The sequence below is a fragment of the Berghia stephanieae genome, chromosome 8 (assembly GCF_034508935.2).
Source record: "Berghia stephanieae isolate SIO BIC M18660-M18661 chromosome 8, UCSD_Bste_1.3, whole genome shotgun sequence".
Lineage (NCBI taxonomy): Eukaryota > Metazoa > Mollusca > Gastropoda > Nudibranchia > Aeolidiidae > Berghia > Berghia stephanieae.
Window position 1 is genome coordinate 16,076,083 of NC_088367.1, and position 22,915 is coordinate 16,098,997.

The 22,915-nt window shown below is 37.9% G+C and overlaps 1 protein-coding gene across 6 annotated transcripts in view; it reads left to right on the top strand.

Annotated features, from left to right (window-relative positions):
- LOC144978250 (uncharacterized) overlaps positions 1 to 22,915 on the top strand; it is a 165,347-nt gene that overhangs the window by 107,779 nt on the left and 34,653 nt on the right. For 5 of the 6 annotated variants that reach the window (XM_078924083.1, XM_078924084.1, XM_078924086.1 and 2 more), the window contains one exon: positions 1,403 to 1,583. The gene's annotated coding sequence lies outside the window, so the exon portion shown is untranslated. Of the gene's footprint in view, positions 1 to 933; positions 1,584 to 22,915 lie in introns of those variants that run through there. The other variant, XM_078924088.1, reaches the window with a different exon arrangement.

The following is a 22,915-nucleotide window of genomic DNA, read 5'->3' on the forward strand; positions in this document are numbered from 1 at the left end:
AATTTGTTGACAGTGTATGGTAATTTATTGAAATCACAGGCAGATGTGTGGACCATTTGTTTTTAAGTTATATATTTTTAAAAATCTCTTATGTGTTTATTTGATTTAATTGGTTTAATCTGGTTATATGGCAAGAGAATTTGAATTTGGCTATGGGACATAATGTGTCCCTGCTGCAACCATAAAAGAGGCAAATTGTCTTTGTAAACGTTTTTTATACTTTCAAAGGTTTGTTAATAATTGTGAGTTGAAGGTACTATTTTGACACGTGTTCTGTTTTTTGTTGCTTTTTTTTTTTTTTTTTTAAATATATCTTGCAGGCTATGAATAAAAGCTGTGTTTGTAGTTGAAGTAGTAGTAGTAGTAGTAGTAGTAGTAGTAGTAGTAGTAGTAGTAGTAGTAGTAGTAGTAGTAGTAGTAGTAGTAGCAATAAGAAGCAGTAACACAAGTATTTCAAAAGTGCATAGTATTAATATAGGTATATATGCTTATCTCTTTATTATATCCCTCTACTGCGACATAGTAATAATCTTACCGAAAATCTGGGATTGTCAGGCATTTACCATGTAACTGTTACTGCTGTGTTATACGTTCTATCATTATATTTTCCTCTCTTACTTATCTCAGTCGTAGAATGAACAGCTCCGTCGTTATTGGTCTCGCCTAGTTAACTGCTAAGCAGTTGTTTTCTGGTAATGTTAGTCTGTTAGTGAGCCAACCCTCTTTTGTTTGTTTTTGCTTTCGACTTGTCTTATTTGTTATTATTTGGATTGTTGTCTTTCTGCGGCTTAGAGTTATTTTTTGTTTGTTTTCATATGTTTGTTTTGTTGTTTTGTTTTTCTTTTTCTTTTCTTTTTTCTTTCTTTCTTTTCTGTTTCTTTTTGTTGTTTTTTTTTTTTTTTTTGTTGTGGGGGGGGGGGGGGGGGGGGGTAATTGTAAAATTTTATGTCAAGTCATTTTAATTTGGACTATTTATTTGTAAGATGTTATTTTCGTGTTAAAACCTGTTTGGCTCGAGTGTCTCCAATGGGTTTGAGCCTAGCACTTCATATAGATGTTAATGGTTTGAACCCAATGGTTGTAGAGCTTTAGTCGAGAAACTTGCCCATTCGTCATCAATTCACACTTTACCTTATCTATTTTGCATTCACAACACGATAACAATATGAATATTTACATAATATCGTCATCATTATCTGCAGCAGTAGCAGTATTAGTATTACCACCACTACATATTTTTACGATGTGGGTTTTTTGGGGTTTTTTTGTTTGTTTTTTGTTTTTTTCCTCATCTTTATAAGCTTGGATTTTTGTTTTGTGTTTTTTTTTTTGTTGGTTTTTTTTAGGTGGGGGGGTGCCTCAATTTAAGCCACTATTTATTTATTTACATCTTCACCCACAGATAACGCATTTTTTGGATATAACAACGTCCAGGCCCAGCTCAATTCTAATACAATCGGATTAATATAATCACCTTTGACTAGTTGATGAGTGGATTTATTTCATACACACCGCAGGATATCAACACATTTCGGATTTTATCAATCTATCAACTCTCTGTTGCAGGGAATGTTACCCTATAGGTGAGTACATTGTACATCTCTCTCTCTCTCTCTCTCTCTCTCTCTCTCTCTCTCTCTCTCTCTCTCTCTCTCTCTCTCTCTCTTATCGATCTATCATCCAAGTCATTCAACGTTTCGCCAGTCCATCTATCGATGTTATGCTTTGATTAATTATTTGAATATTCTGCATATTCCGAGGCGTAACGAAGGCATATTTTAAAATTTCAGCTTGAATAAGGAAGGAAGTAGTTTGCTTTCGAAGTTTTTCAAAGAGTTGTTGATTCCAATCTGAATGAATGCATTGGGACAACTGTGATTCAAGGAGGAAGTCAAACCTAGAAGTTATGGATCCATCAATCAGACCTGCCGATAACTACGAGAAAATCATGTTCCTACGAAATTGACCTTAAAAAAATTGAGCTTTTATATAGTGTAATGTCCACTAAACGTGCCCAAAGCTCTATACAAGAGGTCCCCGGCAAACAGCAATATTTAACATTTAGGGCGGGTCTTGTGGGGGGGGGGGGGGGGGGGGGGGAGAGAAAATGGATTGAGGAACAGGAAAAAGAAAATGAAAGAGGGGGTAAAAGTGGTGGGGGGGGGGGGGGGGGGATGAGGTATAAAACTCAGTGCGATAAACGTTATTATCATTTATTGATTTTTATTTGTGATTTGGTAAATATGTGATTTATTACTCACGTACGTATTTCAATCAGTGAGAGAGAGAGAGAGAGAGAGAGAGAGAGAGAGAGCGTTATAATACCTTGTGCGACAACTGTTTCAAGTTGTCATTACTTATTTATTATTTTATTATTATCATTATCATTATCATTATTATTATTATTATTATTATTATTATTATTATTATTATTATTATTATTTATTCAATACATAAGTATGTATTTACAATAGTTGAAACGGAGAGAGAGAGAGAGAGAGAGAGAGAGAGAGAGAGAGAGAGAGAGAGAGAGAGACCGACCAAACTTTTTAATTGGCTGTAAGTGTGACATTGTTCATGCTTACACGACACTGCTGCTTTTATATATAGCACCCTTTTTGGGTCTCGATCCGAATATGGAGTCCAAGGTTTCTGTGTACATTTGACAAGAAACATTTGGCCCCTTTCAAAAAAAAAAAAAGAAAAAAAAATTAATAAGATAGGTGAGAATTTTAACCCTTTACAACTGGGATTCGGTTTTCCTGACATCTAATAGTGTCGTTAAGCAAGAGATCAGTAAAGGCCCTCATTGCGTCTGTCGGATTATATGACGTTGTGGGGCAGTGCGTGAATCACATTGGGTTTAATATGACATTCGTGACTTTTGTTTCGATTAATTTGTTGTTTAAATATTAATTATCGTAACATCTCTCGGTGGTTATGTTGACATTGGTTTTATAATTAAGCGAAACTCCAGAAGCAGACGGTTTTGTCACACAGAAGGAATCTCAGATCCTATTTCGCTATAACTTAAAGCTGCGTACTAGGAGGTCCTGTGAAAATTATTATCTCCTGTACTTCAAGCGTGTCTGGGGTTTAAAACTGTCTAACAAGTTTAATGGTCATCTTGGTTAGTGTGTCGATATGTAAAGTAAAATTTTAAAAATCGTATCAACTTGAAATCCGGAGGCTGTTTCATTCGGTTGTTTTACGCGTTGTAAAATGATGGCCGGGGACACCTCTTTAAGGTGACCTCCCTCGGCCGGTTGGTTTTACTTAGTTCCACAGCCTTTCTGTCGCTTCACGATCATTGGAGGAACTGAGATCCGATCCTTGGTGCAGTTGAGATTTTTTTTTTTAATGACCCTCTGTCCACCCAGCAGTGATTGGATATGTTAGATCTGATGGATAGGATTTTTCGATGGATTAGCGTCCTATCCAGAGGGTAGCAAGCAATTGCTATCGTCCGTTTCGTGTTATTGAATTAGGGATAAAATCCGGCTCCATAGACTTAATAGCTCTGAAAGACAACTCCTTTTTATTAATGTGACGTTTAAATTCTCTAAAGCGCCTCGCGCAAAAACCCATTTAACAAGCAAACAAATCAATGACTTCATATTCGAATTCCAAGCCTTAAGATTCTTCGAGTGAGAGAATGGAGGAGGGAATATTGAGGGAGTAGCTGTCTATTCCGATTGACGTGTTAAGAGTGCCTTTGTTTTCCCCCGGGATATAGATCCCCTCCACATCCAAACTTTGGGCCCCAACTGAAGACGAGCACCGAGCTGATAATGTGGGGGTGTATAATAATATGGCATGCGTGAGCATTGAGTAGAGATGGGAGGGAGAGAGAGAGAGAGAGAGAGAGAGAGAGAGAGAGAGAGAGAGAGAGAGAGAGAGAGAGGGGGGGTGTTGTATTTGTGTGTGTGGCTATGTGGTCTTCAGATATGACACTCGCCTTCTGGTCGGAAGGTATAGGGTTCCAGCCCCACTCCGAGCGGCGCATTGTAGATTCCTTGGAATAGACTCGCATTCTCTCACCGTAACCAGGTTTAAAATGAGTACCTGGTCGTTAACAGCTTTGTCTCTGTTGGAAAAAACAATGTAATATCGCATAACAAACGTCATGTCTCGTCCTACATGTTAATTGTCGCTGTAGGCTAGGAACCTCTTGTAAAGCACTTTGTATACGTTTGACGTATATTGCGTTATATAAATGCTCGAGTTTGTTTTTGGTTTTGTTTGTTTATGTTTGTAAGTGTGCATGTATGTATGTTTGTGTTAAATGCTCCACAGCCTCCTAAGAATAAACATGGACCACAACTCATTTCACTTTTTAAAAACTCAATAAATTGAGACCCCTTTTTGTTTCACTTGAACTAATGGGAATGATTTGGATTCATTTCTATGTTCGTATCACATGAGACCGTGATTTTTTGGGGTTTTTTTTTTTTTTGTTTTTGTTTTGTTTTTTTGTTTTTTTGTTTTTTGTTTGTTTGTTTTTTGCTCAGTATTCGGTTGCCATGTCACGATGTTAGAGATGGAATTATACTTTAGTTATTGATTTGATTGTTCAACATTCGATCGATCGATATTTTTGCAAATTGGTGGTGGTAGCAGCAGCAGCAGCAGTAGTGGTGGTGGTGGTGGTACCAGTTACACTGTAATCATTTGATCATTGAGCGTCTTCAATGTCACAGTTCTGCAGTTCAATAAAGCTTGAGCAAGCAAAGTTTATTGGTGACAGCTGTCTTTATTTATTTATTTATTTATTTATTTATTTATTTATTTATTTATTTATTTATTTATTTACTTATTTTTGTTATCATTTATCCTTTGCCGGGAAACGTTATTTGATGTAACTTATACGACGCCAAGTGTAACTTTTAAAATCCATAGTCTTTAAAAAAAAAAAGAAGTAATAAATAAGAAGAAGAAGAGAAAACAAAAGATTTTTAAAATCGATTTCTATTTCTTCTATTTTTGACAAGGAAATTGTTTATTTCATATACAATAGATTAAGCTCCCCGGTCTGTTTTCTATGATAAAAGCATTACGAATGTGTGGAAGACCCGGGTTTGCAAGTAGAGTTCATTGTAATCTATCGATGTTAAGGGATATTTTTTTTTAATATGGCCAAAATAAAACATACCAAAAAACGGCCTTTTATCAATGTACGACAGAGATAATACTGTTTCTAGTCATGAGTCATATCATTGGCGTTAAATGACTAATTTCGAGATTGTATTGACAGGGAAATGGCGTAGATTATGAAATAAACAGCGGCTATTTAAAAATCGAATATGCTTATTTTGTTTTCATGTTTGTGTGTGTGTGTGGGGGGGGGGGGGGGGGGGGGGGGAGAGTTATTGCGTGTAATCGTTGGAGTTAGGGGAGTTCGTTGTGGCGGAATGTTGTAATCACCCTTCTCTTCATCATTCATTGATTGGCTGGATTGAGACGGGCCCAAGATGGGTAGCTTGGATGTCGTCGTAACCTGTGTTACTGTTGTCGATGTATTTTTAAAGTTTTGTTTTGCATTGTCCTTCTTCAAATCTTGGACCTTTTCTACTCACTCCTCCTGTGTTTCTTATTACTTCTTCATGTTAATTGCTGCTGTTACATCACCACTAAAATCACTAGTAATGCTGCTGCTACTACTACTACTACTACTACTACTACTACTACTACTACTACTACTACTACTACTACTACTACTACTACTACTACTACTACTACTACTACTACTACTACTACTACTACTACTCTACTACTACTACTACTACTACTACTACTACTATACTACTACTATCTCTACTCTACTACTCTAACTACTACTACTTACTTCTCACTACTACTACTATATATATCAACTACTACCCCTACTACTACTACTACTACGACGACGACGACGAAGACGACGATGAAATCCATCCTCTTTAACGATCAACACTCCACCCTTCCTTCCTCACCTCCTCTCGTGATGAAATAATGCAACAATCCTATCATCTCTTTTACGAAGTAAGTAGTGAGAACATGGTTTTTTGTATTGCTTTAGAGGAAGAGAGAGAGAGAGAGAGAGAGAGAGAGAGAGAGAGAGAGAGAGAGAGAGAGAGAGAGAGGTTGGGGATTGATAAGCCCATGTGGTAAAAGAGGAACAGAAGATCAGGATTGGGAGTTTTTGTTTCAGATTAACCAAAATATTGATAACCCGTTCAAATGTAATGCAAAAATTATATGTCCATGGGTACAGAAATTGGAATTCAAACCGTGCAAAATTGATTTTGTTACACCCGAAAGACGTCATTGAAAACAGCAATTGTATTTTCTTGTGTTGCTGAGAACACGATCCGAGTCTGAAGAATTAACGATGAACAAATCGTTAAGTTCTGGTGGATTCAGTCCATGTTTGCCATTTATTAATTTAAAATGGTCGCCTGTCACCACGACATCATTATTACCGTCGCCTGGGCAATCTACGAAGGAATTATAGATAATCCATTAAACAAGTTGTCTGATGTTAACAGGAATCATCCGTGTTGTCCTAAGTGAGCAAATTGGGGTTTAACAGTCTTCTTGCCCACGGAAAATTATCGGATGTTCCTGAATCGAACCCTGGTCTCCTGCGTGATAGGCAGGGGGGTGGGGGGGGGGATTACCGCTACACTACCGAGGAGTTTGTTTGCCATTATCACAGCAAAAAGATTTTGTTTCTTCTTGAAATTTAGCTCATTGCGTTGCAATGAATGTTTACATTTGACATTTAATTTGTTCGGCGGGAAAATGTATTGGTGAAATGGGCATTGTTATAATGAAACGCTGACGGTCTTGCTTTGACTGTCTTGTCTCTGACCGGTGTAATACGCTTCAACTGTCGTAACGCCACTTCCCCCCGTAATGACGCAAGGTAACTTAGTAACTGGCTCTAAACTATCGGAACAATGGCGGACGCCCTTATGAAATATTTCATAAAAGCGTATCCAAAGGGAAAAAAAACATAAATCTGATCATGTTTTGACTTTTACACATTCTGATCACAAGACATATGAAAAGTTCTAGCTAGCACGAAGAATAAAAAGTACCGATTTTCTTTGTTTAGAACCACGATGGCCGCCATTGCTGAACAACGTGACAATCAGACTGTTGAATCCAATTCCTCTCCGTTGTCATATACTTTATTTCCTGTTTCATCTGCAGCTGTCGTATTTTCTTTATAGTGCGATTTAAGCTCTTTAATATTGCCCGTGCCTTTGGTGTTGAACGTCCAATGAATGGATTGTTGCTTAGGTGGCATCGCACGTTATTTTATCTTCGAGATTAGCATACTCACTACTCACCTATCGACTCTAGGACTGTTTAGATTAGGCCCTTACCTAATCTCTAAATAATAATAATGCGATGATGATGATGATATTATATTATATTCTATAGCGCCTAAACATCTAATTAACTGGGAAGTCCAGGGTTCGAGTCCCGGTCTGAGTGGAACAAAGTTGAGTCCTTGGAAAAGACTTTTTACTCACATTATTTCACCGCACTGAGAAGTAAAACGAATACCTCATAGTCCGTCAAACATTGAGCGTGACTGTTGCAATGGACCCACTGTAAAGTGCTTCGAGCATGTTTAATGATATTGAGCTATATAAATGCTCCAGTTTTTACCCCAACCTTTATCCACTGTTTATTCAGACAGTTTTTAAATTATTGAATTCCATATTTCGTTATAGTTTTAGAAAAAGTAATATATAGAGACGTTTGGTCGTCAATGAGTGACTCAAAGATAACATGTATGAATGATAATGGGTAATGATGACCATGCATTCAAATGGTCATAATAAAAATTGAAAAATGAACAGATCGAATTTTCCTCATAGATCATTTACCGTTCCCGTAGTTTCTCCTTGACCTTTTGGCCGTGTAAACGACAGGTGACAAGACAACCGCCGAGGAAATAACACACAACAGATAACGCATTTTCAACACTCAACACACACACACACACACACACACACACACACACAAACTCTCGCACGTTCACATACACAGTTACCCCCCCCCCCCCCCCCCACACACACACACACACAGAGACAAAACACAAGCATAATATTATATTATACGCACAGAATCAAATCTTAACACCCACTCATACACACACACATACAGGAGATACAAACACACACAGGTATTTTTATTGTCCACCATTAATCACAGAGCGTGCTTTTGAGTTGTAGTGGTGTCTCCCAGAAAGAATGATGTCTCATGAACAACAAACGTCCTCAGCCTGTAATGAGTGTGTGTGTATTAATAGTATGCGGCCTACGTCACTCGGGGGTCCTGATAGCTCAGTCGACAGAACACTCGCTTCATAAGATAATAGTCTAGGCCGGATAAGTTACTATTTTTTTTTTTTTTTAGTAAGAGCACGTTGCGACAGTGCAGAGCGAGTTTACAAACAAGAAAGCGGTTCCAATAAATTGATTGAATGTTTTCTTTTATAAATTTTGCTTTGAAGTGACCAAAAGATTTCAAGGCTTCGGGTCATAATTTTTGCAAAAAAAAAAGCCCCTTGAGCCTATCAACGCAAAGTTCACAATGAAACTTTAAATTTGTGTCGGTTTATATAATCTGAATCGTGTTAAGTGCTTTGTTGGTTATTTTTGTATTTTCTATATCGGTAACACATTCCATTCTCGAATGAGTAAGTGGTTGGGTTGAAGGGGGGGGGGGGGGATGAATTGATATGCGTTTGTTTTTGCAAATGGTTGTATTGATGGTATTTTGTTTTCTTCTTCCTTTCCTTCATTCCTTACATCATAGTAAACTAGAGGTATGATGGCACTACCGTGGACTTTTCCACCGGGTAGATAGGTAGATTCAAAATATTGCTGATATTGATATTATTGATTTTCTTGCGATTTATCGCAATTAATGTTATGGCTGAAAACAGGGCTCGTACATAAGGTCACGCTAGACAACGTTTGGAATTGATGACACATTTTTGGTAAGCATAATATTACCATCTTTAATACATTACAAACAAATATGATCCCCCACGATCAATGAGTATACATCACACTGTCTTACATCGGGGTTCTCTCTTCTTTTTTCTTTTCTTTTTTTTTTTTCTTTTAAATTTCACTGGCATAGGCCGCGATATAATCGACTTATTCGTTTCATTTAAATAATTAATGTATTCCAATTCGCTTGTACAAATAATGTAACATACTGCCCGCATGGGACCAACAAGCAGTCGCGCACGTATTTTTGATGACTCTCTGCATTGATTAAATAGCAGAATGGTATAATATTTACATACCAAAGATAACTGAAAACCGGTTACAGGTGACAATGGCAGTAAGGCATTAACTCTTACTAAATCAGAGCCATAATAATAATAATAATAATAATAATATTATTATTATTATTATTATTATTATTATTATTATTATTATTATTATTATTATTATTATTATTATTATTATTATTATTTCTGCTTCTCCCGCATTTAGCCGAGTTGCCATTATGAATGCCACATCTCCATGCATCTCGGTTCAGACCACCATCTTCCCCCAGGCCCAGTTCTTTCATATCGTCCTTTAACATATCCAACCATCTAGTCTTTGGGCGTCCCTTTTTCCTCTTTCCCGCTAAATCCAATACTTTCCTTCCCACGTACTCCCTCTCTCGTCTCTTTACATGTCCGAACCATTTTAATATATCTTCTCTCATCTTTATTGATACATTCTTCACTTCAGTCAACCTTCGAATTGGTCCATTTCTCACTTTATCTTTTCTTGTCCAGCCAAGTGACCATCTCAACATCCTCATTTCTGCCACCTCAACTTCTTTATCTTGTTTCTTTGGTGTAGCTGCTGTCTCTAGTCCATGTAACATTGCTGGTCATACAACAGATGTATATATTTTCCCCTTCAGCTTTGCGGAAATTCAGTTTGTCACACATAACTCCAGTTACCTTCCTCCACTTATTCCAGTTGTTCCTAAGTATGTGAATTGGCTTGCCTCTGGCACATCCTCTTCGCTTATCTTTATTGGGGGTCCTGCTCTCTGTTGTCCGATGCACAAATACTCTGTCTTCGATCTGCTTACCCTTACTCCCCTCCTTTCCAACACCCGTCTCCAACCCTCCAGTTTCTTTTCCGCCTCAGATTTTGTACCATTCAAAAGTACTACGTCATCCATAAACATCATGTTCCATGGTGCCTCTCGCCGAATGGGTCCTGGTAGAACATCCGTTACTATTTTCTCTGTAAACCCCTTTGCTCTGCTTAGACAGTACCACATTTCTTCTCATGTTATATCATATGCCTATCATATGCATTCTCCAGGTCAATGAACACACAATATGATTCTCTCTGCTTGTCTCTATACTCACTGCGGTCAATTTTAGAGCAAATATAGCATCCGTGGTACTTTTACCTACAACAAATCCAAATTGTTCTTCACTTATGTCTATATCTCTTCTAAACCTCTTATCGGTTACTCTTTCCCAAATCTTCATTGTGCGGCTTATTAACTTGATGCCACTACAGTTTCCACATTCTTGAACATCTCCATTATTTTTCTATATGGGAATCAACGTACTTTTTGTCCGTTCTTCTGGTATTTTTTCTTTCTGTTAGATGTCGTTGTTAATCATACCAGGAAATTTAACCCTTCATCTCATCCAGACTTCTGCTGGTATCTCGTCTGGTCCATCTGCTTTACCCCTTTTCATCTTACGCACTGCATCCCACACCTCGTTCTTGCTTATCTCATCGTATCTCCTCTTTAGGTTGTATAACTGCACTTCTCTCCCTGTCATTCTCTTCATTCATGAGGCGTTCGTAGTATGTTTTCCATCTTGCTCGAATCTCTCATCTTTGATCATCTTAATATGTTGTATATCTCTCCTATTCTTGTCCCTCTGTTTCGATATTCTGAAAATATTTATCAACATCAGCATAATCATTATTCTTATTATTATGTTGTTAATGTTTTGCACTCATAATTTTTTTTTTTGTGTACCATGAATTTCATTGTAGTTTGTATTAGCTCCCCCCCCCCCCCCCCCCCCCCCACCACCACCACCACCACCACCACCACCACCACCAATTGTCTCTAGTGGGTTTGTATCTTCGAGACGCACTCCGTGTGTGTGTGTGTGTGTGTGTGTGTGTGTGTGTGTGTGTGTGTGTGTGTGTGTGTCGTGTGCCCCTTTAGTTATTTCTTTTTGCCATTTTGAGTCGGATATGATTGTCATTTTTATTTCCCACCACATTGGGCATTGATGTTAAAATAACTAAAGACATACTTAATACCCAACCCCACCAACAAAAAAAATACTACTCCCCCTTGGCCTTTCACACCTGGCTGCCTTGAATACCCCCCCCCCCCCCCCCACACACACACACACACACATTTTTTCCGTAACGCTTCAGAGAAACCCCCACCCCGCATCTCCACTCCTTCGCAACTCTCACCCACTTACCCACCCCTCTTAGTACCATAAGACCATAAGGGGTGGGAGGTGGCGGGGATCAGGTGTGATCATGGTCATTGTCGTCAGACGACATGAACACGACACACAACATACACGGCGACGACAAAGGCGATTGGTAGCAAAGTAGCCATTGGACGATATCCATGACTTCTAACTGAGACAAAGTTATTATGTGCTACCAACGCATAATAAATTGAGCTTTCATAGAGGACATTATCCTCTAAACGTGCTCAAAGTACTTTACAAGGGGTCCCTGACCAACAGCAACACTAAACATAAAGGACGAGACATGAAGCCCGTAAGCTAAATCCATTTTTTCCCCCGACAGAGACAGCGCTGTTAAGGGCCGGGTACTTATTTTATACCTGAGTACGGTGAGAGAATGTGAGTAAAGAGCCTTTTCAAGAGCTCAACTATGCGTCGCTCAGAGCGAGAATCGAACCTTGGACCTTCCGATCCAAAGCCGAGTGTCAAACCATTAGACCACATAGCCGCATAAATTGCCCTGTTCTGACACACGTTTTAATTTTAATATCAGTTTACTCCAAATTCAACTTTGAGGGGTGATGACAAATGATTAATAATATTAATTTTCCATGTGCTCGAGGTCATTGGTCACATTGCAAAATGTGCTCAAAGTGACCTACATAGTGTAAAGTGTTCACATATTTGAAACTATCTAACATTACGATTGGTCATTGTGTTCAGCTTGACACCTGGGTATGTGTACAACTTTTATAAACAAAGCAGCGTGTTTACATTTTTTTTCAGAAATGTCCAATCGTTGGACAGCAACAAATCACGTGGTCGATGACTCGGTTGGACGAAAACATTAATACAGATCGCTCCCATCGATGTTCAATTTTTGTCGGTTGATATTTGAAGTAAAAGTTTTCTGATCAAACTTAATTAGAAATAAAATGAATAAATAAAGTATTTTCTGCAGCAGGACTGTAGTCAGTACTGAAATGTTGCATGTCAGACTTGCACGGTTGGTGGTTATAGGACCTTTCTATTTATTTATCCAAGCTAAGTTTTCCGCTTCATATAAAAAGACAGTATTTATACTTGGTGACTTTGACTGTCTCCTCGTCTTTATCCTTTTTGATGGGGTGCCTGGCCCGAAACGTTCGCCACGTGTTTTTGATATGTTTTTCTTTTCGTTATGGTTGTATCTTCTTCATGAATAAATATTGTTTAGTGTTGTTTGCTTTGTTATTCTTTTCTGGGTTTTTTCTTTCTTCTTTTTTTTTTGTTGGTTTGTTTATTATTATTATTATTATTATTATTATTATTATTATTATTATTTATTATTATTATTATTATTATTATTATTATTATTATTATTATTATTATTATTACTATTATTATTATTTTTTATTATTATTTTATTTTTTTTATTATTATATTATTATTATTATTATTATTTTATTTTATTTTATTATTATTTTAACCATTTATTTGCCGTCCTCTGGAAAATCTCGTATTTAAAAATTTGGCCAGAAAAATGTCCTTCAATTATCAATCGATGTAAATGACCATAATCTCTCAAACCTGTGACTTTCCGAAGATAGGGTGATTTAAATCGATCAATATAATTTGAAGGACGAGTTTTCATGTCAAATTTTTAAATACGAGTTTTTCCAGTGCACCTCAGCTAACTTGTTAATGTTAAACATAACTCGCTCTTATCAATGAACTCATTATCTTGACTCTATTGATTAAGCCTAGGATTCTATTTCAAGTGCAGTAAAATTCACACCGTTTTGAGATTATTATACAGCGTTCATAAAGTATTTCCCTAATTTCAAAGACTTTTTATCCTTAAAGCCGTATAGACATTTACATTTGGTTTTCACCATCTTCTAGGGAAGATATGTACATTTATGCCCATTAGCCATAGATTCACATTACATCACCAATTATACCAATATCATCATGAACTCTAGAAACCTCATTTTTCTTTCCTTACCCCATTTCGGAATGGCAACAGTGGGACAAAAAATCGCTTGGTCGATTGGAGTGTGATCAATCTCTCACAATATGTATCTATCTGCACATTTAGATTATCCTATTATTATTTTTTAAAGTCGTTTTCCTTTAATGGTCATCAAATTGGGCTATGAAAGGTTGTTGAGCTATCTCGTTGACGATTCTGTTTCATGCCATTACAGTCAAAAAGATTTGTGTCGCACTTTTGCCATTCCGAAATAGGGAATGAGATTAGCGGAAGAGTAGCGTCCCTTGATTGGCCGTCACCCATAGTCTGTGACGTCACCGGCGGAAAAGTTATTCGAGAGAGAACGTCATGTTGGTTGTGCGCATGCGTCTCTGGTCCTCGCGGAAGTTATGTAGATAGTAAGTTTGATTCTGCTAAATGTGGTGGGCATAAATGTATGACTTTTTCTTAGAAAGATCGCAAAAACCAGATGCAAGTATCTATAACGATTTTAAAATAATATGTCTGAAATCAGGGCAACACTTTACCCTGTGTATTTGTTCTTTCTTTTACTTGACTTGGGTCTGTTTTGATATTTGAGGCGTTCCGTCATTGGATATACCTATGGATAGTTCGAAGTCGATGTCACTCAAGTCTTTGTTATTGTTTTTTGCCATCCGCGTTTATGAGTAATTCTCAGTAAACTGTATTAACCAGACTATAAACGATCATGGTTACTCAAAGTTTTGTGTGTTGGTCCGTTATACTTCCGGATGGCAATGTTGTGAACTCCTTAGCCAAGCGCATACACTATCTATTGACAAGTGACTGGACTATTTCACGCTGATGACTGAATCACTGGTCAAGTCACTCACCCACTCAACAAGCTGTGGAAAACCTCCTCATTACACTGCTTGAGGGGATAACCAGAATATTAATGTATTTACAATTAGCAAGTTTCCCTCCGTTTTGTTTCCACTTTGTTGTGTTATCTCCCCTTTCGCTAGGTTATTACGCTGCTGGGAGATAGTCTCTTTCTGTTCGGCTTAAACCTGAGACAAAGTCAGTCGGTTTTTAGTTTCGCCACAGATCAGTAAAACTTAATGTGTGGGCTTTCTTTTATGTAGCGTAATATCCCTTAAACTTGCTCAAAGTGTTTTACAAGGGGTCCCTAGCCAACAGCAACACTTCACATTTAGGAAGAGACATGACGATTGTTAGGCGATAGTACATTTTTCGTTTTTCGGACAGACAACGCTGTTAAAAGTCAGGTACTCATTTTACACCTGAGTATGACGAGGGAATGTGAGTAAAGAGCGTTTTCCAAGGACTCAACTATGCGCCGCTCAGAGCAGGGCTCTAACCCAGGATCTTCTTATCGGAAAATGAGTGTCATACTCATACCACCAAACCACATGGCCGCAGTAGTGGAAGTGTGAGCATCGTGACCATCACAAGCAAGGGTGAAATTGATCTGAAGCTTTCTCATCTAAACTATGACCAATAAATATTGGGTGCTTTCATAACGATTTGTAATGATTATTATTATTATTTATTGTTATAGGTCAAGGAAGACTGTAACTGTAAAGCGATTCACAGCTACTCCTTGTAAAGGTCGCTGTCGTTGATGAATATCCGGTCAATTTACAATGTCATCATTTCTCATCCAGTTTGAAGTTTGTGTCCGTCGTTAAACACTCACCTTCAGAATCGGTTTGCAGACGCGCTACTTATTGATACTATGCGTTTAGGTAAAATTACTCACAACGTCCACCAGCCGAATATAACGTACCAACACACAATTATGTTAACCGTGAACGTTTTGAGTCTGCTGATTGAGATAATATTATAGTGAGAATTAATCACCAAAATGGGCTGTCTAAAAACAATAACAAAGAGCTGAGTGACGTCAATTTCGATCCTTCTTTAGAGATTTTACTACAGATGTTGCTGATTAAAGCCATTCTCCACTGAGAGTATAGAAGTTTCTGGTCAATGCCCAAATGTTTTAAAACCGACCATTTCATAACAAACACGGTGCTTTTTTTTCTTCTTAATATCTTAAGGGGTACGTCGCTTTGCTATCTTAGTCAAGTCGAGAGCATTGCCATGCTGTCTTTTAATAAAGTGTTGAACTCGGCTGATTTTTTTTCTTCTATTTGAAAGCGTTGTAGAAATTTGAGTTTATAATGAAAGGATTGTAAGCTATATAAGAATTGTGCTCTCTCTCTCTCTCTCTCTCTCTCTCTCTCTCTCTCTCTCTCTCTCTCTCTCTCTCTTTCTCTTCCTCTCTCTCTCTTTCTCTCTCTCTCTCTCCCTCTCTCTCTCTCCCTCTCTCTCTCTCCCCCCTCTCTCTCTCCCCCTCTCCCTCTCTCCCCCCTCACTTTCCCCCCTCTCTCTCCCCTCTCTCTCTCTCCCCCTCTCTCTCTCTCCCTCTCTCTCTCTCTCTCTCTCTCTCTCTCTCTCTCTCTCTCTATCCCCTCTCTCTCCCCCTGCTGTGCTCTCCCTCAGTATTGTAAGTGAACAATAGTTCGTTATCTAGTCCGGCCGGCAGTATGTTGTGTATTATGGTGGAATGTGTACCGTAATATACAATTGGCGACACACCTGCGTTAATCTCGTGTTAATCTCGCCCTATAAATTATCATAAGAACATGCCTATCGTGTTATCTTCTACTACTTTTAGTCGTGGTCATAGCCCTACTATACTCCAGTCGGCCATGGTCGTGGTCGTCGGAGCTAGCCTTGGGCAGTCTCGCCAAGTCCCCAGACTGTGAAAGTCGAGTCGCACAAGTTTTATGATATAGATGTAATAGTAATCGTGTTGTGATTGGTCCACATCTGATCAGGACCGTGGGAACTAATTGCACGGGGATTAAATAAATGTTGGTTGATGTTGGAGTTGGAGGCCGCAGCACAGTGGCAGCTAATCCTCTAAGTATTTTGAGTCTTGAGGATGTTCCGCGGGATGTACTCACCTTGAAACAATTTCGAACGACGCTGTTTATTTATGATCAGTGATCCCATGACGTTGGCCATGGGTGTGGTGTCCTGGGTCAGCTACTTTGACAAATGCTACTTCAGTCGAATTAGGTGTGACTGAGTGGTTGCAACACATTAAGGTCATATCAGCGCCAGTAAATAGGAAGAACATGGGATAGTAAAAGTTCTAGAATTACAATTAAAGCACATAAGAGAAAAGGTAGAGAGTGATTTCTGGGTGGAGTTCCTAACCTTTCATAGGGGGCAGGTAGTGGACACTTACTGTGTCTTCTATCCCCCTGTATCTGTTTTCCAACATGCTTTCTGTCTTTGTTTTGGAATGAGAATTGCTTGGTTTTGTCCAGGCCCTGTTCGGATACCCTGGCTGGGAGGGAAACAGTCAAATGTATAGTTAAGAGTTTTGGGAGATGATACTTTTTCCCTTGTAAATCATCCCTCTGTTATGCACTGTATTGTTTTGTTTACATATTATATATAATTTGTAAACATTTGAGTTTATCCCACTTAGTTGGGACCTGTGTTTGTGTCTGGATGAGACTTTTAGGTGATCTCAAACTAAGTACTTTGACAGTGTGCTCTTGGAATCTACATATGTTTCCTATTTGAACCATTTCCCCTTTGTCTTACCTTTTCTTATGTGCTTTAATTGTAATTTTAGAACTTTTTACTATCCCATTTTCTTCCTTTTTACTGGCGCTGATATGACCTTAATGTGTTGCAAGCGCCGTAAAACCCTTAAAAACAAAACAAAAAGAGTGATTTGAAACATACTAACGAGGGACCTGTGCCGTATAGGCATGGAATTTGGTTCCATTTGTTACCCACGGGTGGGAGAGCATTGGATAATGGTGGGATGTGCTTTTCAAGTATGTGTTTTATTTTTATATTTAAATAATTTAAATGATTTGAATAGCACCTCCTACCATGATCTGATCACTAGGACTCACGGGTAAAAGTCCAGTGTGTATAATACTGATTTCATCCCAATTTCTTTGGTGTTTAATTGATAATTGATTTTTTTTTCTTTTAGATGCATATATTATGTAAATTAACCAAAACACTGGTCTTTAAAATTCAAAATGCTGACGTCTTGAAAGGGGGGGGGGGGGGGGTATGCAAGATGACGGAGTGGATAAGGTTCCGCTGTCAGTCAGCCCCTATTGCTCACTTTGAGGCGCTTTACTGCGGCTCATCCTTGGGTTATCTCTTCCTAGTTTCGACCCTAAAGAAAATTAATAACAAAAGATGAATTTAAAGTGACATATTTCCGCCATTAAACCCCCGGGTCCTAGTCATTCCACAGTTAAGAGGTGGCTGGCTCTTTATATTTTGAAATATTCAGAACTTCGACAAAATAATAATGATATATTTAATTATGTGCGGAGAATATGGAATGGGAACTTATAGCCTATTGTGCAAATCAAGCAAAATGGCATTTGGTGCTTTGTTGAATGTGAATATAGCCCTTTAATATAATACTGGTACCTTTCAGCACTGGGGCGGAAGTACACGCACCACTGCCTTTAAATTAATTAAAATGTTTTGGAAAAAAAGGCGTTAAACTTGACATTAAGCTATTTAAAAAAATAAATATTACAGATCAGATATATTACATTTATATAGCGCGTTTATGATAATTCACATACATGACGCGCTTCACAATGTTTTCTTTTCCAGTTTGTCGTGCACTTAACACTCAAAAACATCTTTCTCAAACCATTTTTCTAATACCTACCTATCAGTTGCAGTGATTTTGCGGTAGAGGGAGAGATAAAGAATAGTATATTATTTATTATTATGCTTTTACTGGTCTGTGATGCTGGTGATGAAATAAATATCCGTTCAATCACTTTTTCATTCTTTCTCTCAATCCATCTTTTCATCATCCATGCATTTATCCATCCATTTAATCACATTCATTCACTAGTTCGTTCATTCATTCATTCGTTCATTCATTCATTTATTCATAGCCATTAATTCAATTATTTCTCACCTGTGCGTCATTACCTCATCGTGCACCACAGTCAAGTGTACAATGTGTGCTTTTCGACGTTTGTGTTAATTGGTGGATATAACGTTAGGTCCCCATTGTATATACACACACATACATCTCTGTGGATGTGTGTGTGTGTTTGTGTATTTATTATACAGTATAACTTGTGTGATAGTGTATGTATCATGCTATAATTATACTGTATACCGTGTTATAAAGTAGAGATTAGAAAAGGCCGGAGGAGGTGGTTTCAACGGATGGAAAAGTCTGGCTTTTTGGATAACAGGGCATTGGGCTATTCTCTTGTCATGACAACTCGGCTCTTTTTATTTTAGCCATTAAAAAAAAATGTATATAGATGAATAAATGTGAGTTCCAACTTCTCAAAAAGACATTAAATACGTAACTTCAATGAAGTATTTTGTTTTGATTTGATTGATTGATTTTTGATTTGTTTTATTATTTTTTTAAATTTCTTCTTCTATCCAATTTAAGGGCTAGGGACATCGTAATGTGTTGATAATACCAGAGTAAATTATTTTTCGTCAATTTTTTTTTTTTTTAATGTATTTTGTCAATGAAAAGAAGTATTCTGTTGTTGGGTAAAGGCACTAGGGACCCCTCGGTGTTTCCCATTGTGCTCAGGCAATAGCCCAGAAACAGGCGATACGCATGATTGACCACCGTCAAAGGGGCAGCGGAGCTAGGATTTAGTCGAGAGTGACAGAATAGAACAACGTTAGAGCGTTGTGTTTAGAGTGAGAAATTACAACAAGGGTTTTTGATGATAGAGAATATAATATAGTATATAATAATATTCTATAGATGTCTTCGATATATAATTTTATGGCTTGGAAGTGAAACTATATTTTATAGTTGGATGGGCTGACAGACAAACATGCATATTAAGGACAAACTGTCAGGCAGATAGCTGTATGGGTATTATGCAGATCAGCGGAGTGGATATATACATGTGTTTGTGTGTGTGTGTGTGTGTGTGTGTGTGTGTGTGTGTGATAGGTACACAAATATTGATGAGTTGATGGGTTGATAAAGAGTTAATCAGATGGACATATATATATATTGATAGCAAAAGACTGCTAGGCAGTGGGGTCGGAGAGGGAGCGTATTTTCGATAGATTTCGATCGATAAAGAGATGCAGTGTGAGCTTTGAATAGATAAATACAGATTTATTGATTGTTTGTGAAGTAGAACACACACACACACACACGTGCATGCACACTCATATTCAAGCATATGAGGTGCCCACTAATAAAACCTACTAGGTCAGTTTTTGTTTTGTTTTCGTTTACGATTACTTTCGCATGTTCCATTACTAAATTAGCTTTATAACTTGCGAAATCATACAATTGTTATAAAATGTGAATTTCAATCAAAACATACTTGGTCGCAGAGAAAAAGAAGGATTTTTTAATAATAAAGCAACATGACATTAGCTGATTTTTGTTATATTACATTCACGTGTCTCAAATTTCCTCTATTTTACGACTTTCCGATATTTTAAGTCCTCGACTTTACTTACTTACTTCGGCCTTTCGCTCCTCTAGGAGCATAGGCTCTCAACTACACACCTCCATCGGACACGATTTTGGGCTGCCATCTCCATTTCCTTCCATGTTGTTCCTTTCTCCTTCATTTTCGCCTCTGTGTTTTTACCTCCAAGTGCTACTTGGCAGTCCCCTCTTTCGTTACCCCTGATGATTTCACAGGAGTTCCTGGCGTATAATGCTGGATACGGGCTTCTTTATCGTGTGGGACTGCTGCTCGACTGGTGCCTGTCCTGCACGATTCCACAACTCTTCATTTGTTATCGTCCCTGGCCACCTTACTTTGTAGACATGCGTTTAGAAAAATGTGTGTTCTTGATCACTGCTTTTGTCGTTTTCCACGTTTCGGATTCATAAAGGAGAACTGTTTTTACATTTTGTTGAATAATCATTGTAAATAGTGTAAATAGGTAGTTCCGATAATTTTTTCGCCTGATTGCAAGGAGCTTATCCATATTTGTTAGTTCTTTACTAATCTTTCCTCCTTTATAGTACTAATTGATGTTTATGTTGGCATATTTAATTTCTCCACTTATTTCTGATAAATGCACAATCCACCAAAGGCGCAATATGTTCCTCCCTTTTGAAAATTCTGATTTGAGACCCATGGTTACTAGGCTCGTCGTTATTTAAGATCATTGTCAAGCCGACAAGATTCATAGGCACATCGCTAGATATGGACCTGGGTTTGTTAGCCTCAAGAAATATGAGTCGAGAAGTTAAAAGACAGATAGATTCATGGATGGAAAGATCGCTAGGTAGATATGTAAGTAGGTAGATAGATAGATGGATAGAGAGAGAGAGAGAGAGAGAGAGAGAGAGAGAGAGAGAGAGAGAGAGAGAGAGAGAGAGAGATGGGGGGGGGGGGTACTGATGGATGGATAGATAGATAGATAGATATTATTTTAATATATTTTAGATAGATAGATAGAAAGGATTGGGAAAGGAAGACAATGATGTGTTCAATGCATAAGGCTATTAGCAAGATTTATGATTTTCCATTACAGGCGATCAATAAATCTTAAGTTTAACAGTTTAAGGCTTTTATATTGATCATCACGGTCGCTTTCGTCTCGTTAAGCGGGAATAATAATCAACCGTCTAATAATAAACCCTCTTGTCAAAGTAGAATAGTTCCCATCCAAAGGCAACCAAACCTATAATAGAAATAACAGTGGATGACCCAGTTGTATTGTGTCCCAGGGGTATCCTCCCAAATCCAAACCGTCCATCGTGACAATGCTGAATACGGAATGCTGAGCACCACAACGACGTCGTCCTCATAACCAGGGCCTCATGGAGAGGTTTTGTCGATAGCGGAGAAATGGAATTCTTCATCTGTCGATACGAAAAACCGCGGCCCAAAATTGATGTATTATTATTGCTCTGGCCGTAAAGGATCTCGGAAATGGGCCACCTTGAAATGGGGACGTTCTTAGGTCATGATCATTGACCCCTGCTTCCCATCTATGCGGTTCACATTTTAATTTTAATTTATTTATTTTATTATATTAAAAAAAAAATTATTAATCAATTTGAAAATTTGTTTAAAATATTTTATTAGTATTGTTTGATATTATTATTTTAAGATTTTTGTTTTAATGGCCATGTTAAGTTTTTGAAATTTTACATACTAAACCTCATTTTATTTACCCGCACAATTTGTCCACATTATAGATTAGGTATCTTGCTTCAAGATGTGATTTAGGATGTTGATTCGTGCAAATGCCCAGAGAGATATTGACCATAATCAGCTGAAATATTGGGGGACGATACAACTGAATAATATTATTATTATACCTGACTATATTTTGTGCAGTTTGTGAATTGGAGTCAATAGTCTGATGTCACGTCGCCCAGCAACGGCTGCCATCGTGGTTCTAAACAAAGAAAATCGGTGCTTTTTATTCTTCATGCTGGCTAGAACTTTTCATATGTCTTGTGATCAGAATGTGTAAAAGTCAAAACATGATCAGATTTATGATTTTTTTAAAATGCTATACTGCTTGATTCCAGTGTGAATAAGAAACGGATAATTGGTATTGACGGAAATCGGTCGTATAAATTTTGTTAAAATTTGAGCATTTATATAGCACAATAGCCACTAAACGTGTTCTAAGCGGTTTAAAATGTAAAGTATGATAATATAATAATTAATACTATAATTAAAATTGCTTTTCAAAAAATAGAGCTTAGAATAACAAACGGGTTGCAAGACAAAGGCATAAAAACAAACAAACGAGCCAACCAAAAAAAAAAAATAAAAGGATAGGAAAGAGAGAAAAAAAGCATTTGTGGTGATTCAGAATTTAGAGTGTGGCAAGCGCCATTAAAAGTCTAAAACCAAAATAGATTCACTTAAAACAAAAGCAGATGGAAACCTTTCAACGGCTTATCGGGAATGGTCCTTGCCCGTGAGTATACCGTTTTCGCAGTTTTTGCGTGCACAAATTGTTTTATTGCTCTGATCTTCGGATCGGTTCCAATGATGGAATGGCCAGTGGCTGATAGTGGGGTTATTGTGGTAAACCAAAAGTTTTGGGTCTGATCTCCATGGTAAAGCAAAAGGCCACGTGTTTGACCCCTACCTGTGTCATTTTTACTTACTGATACTCTCTCTGTCTCTCTCTCTCTCTCTCTCTCTCTCTCTCTCGCTCTCTCTCTCTCTCTCTCTCTCGCTCTCTCTCGCTCTCTCGCTCTCTCTCTCTCTCTCTCTCTCTCTCTCTCTCTCTCTCTCTCTCTCTCTCTCTCTCTCTCTCTCTCTCTCTCTCTCTCTCTCTCTCTCTCTCTCTCTCTCTCTCTCTCTCTCTCTAAACGGGGGAAAACACTAAGAGCGCCTTTCAGGCGTCGCGTCCCGTCTAACATGTTGTGTTGCTATAGATGTGTGTGTGTGTGTGTGTGTGTTTATGTG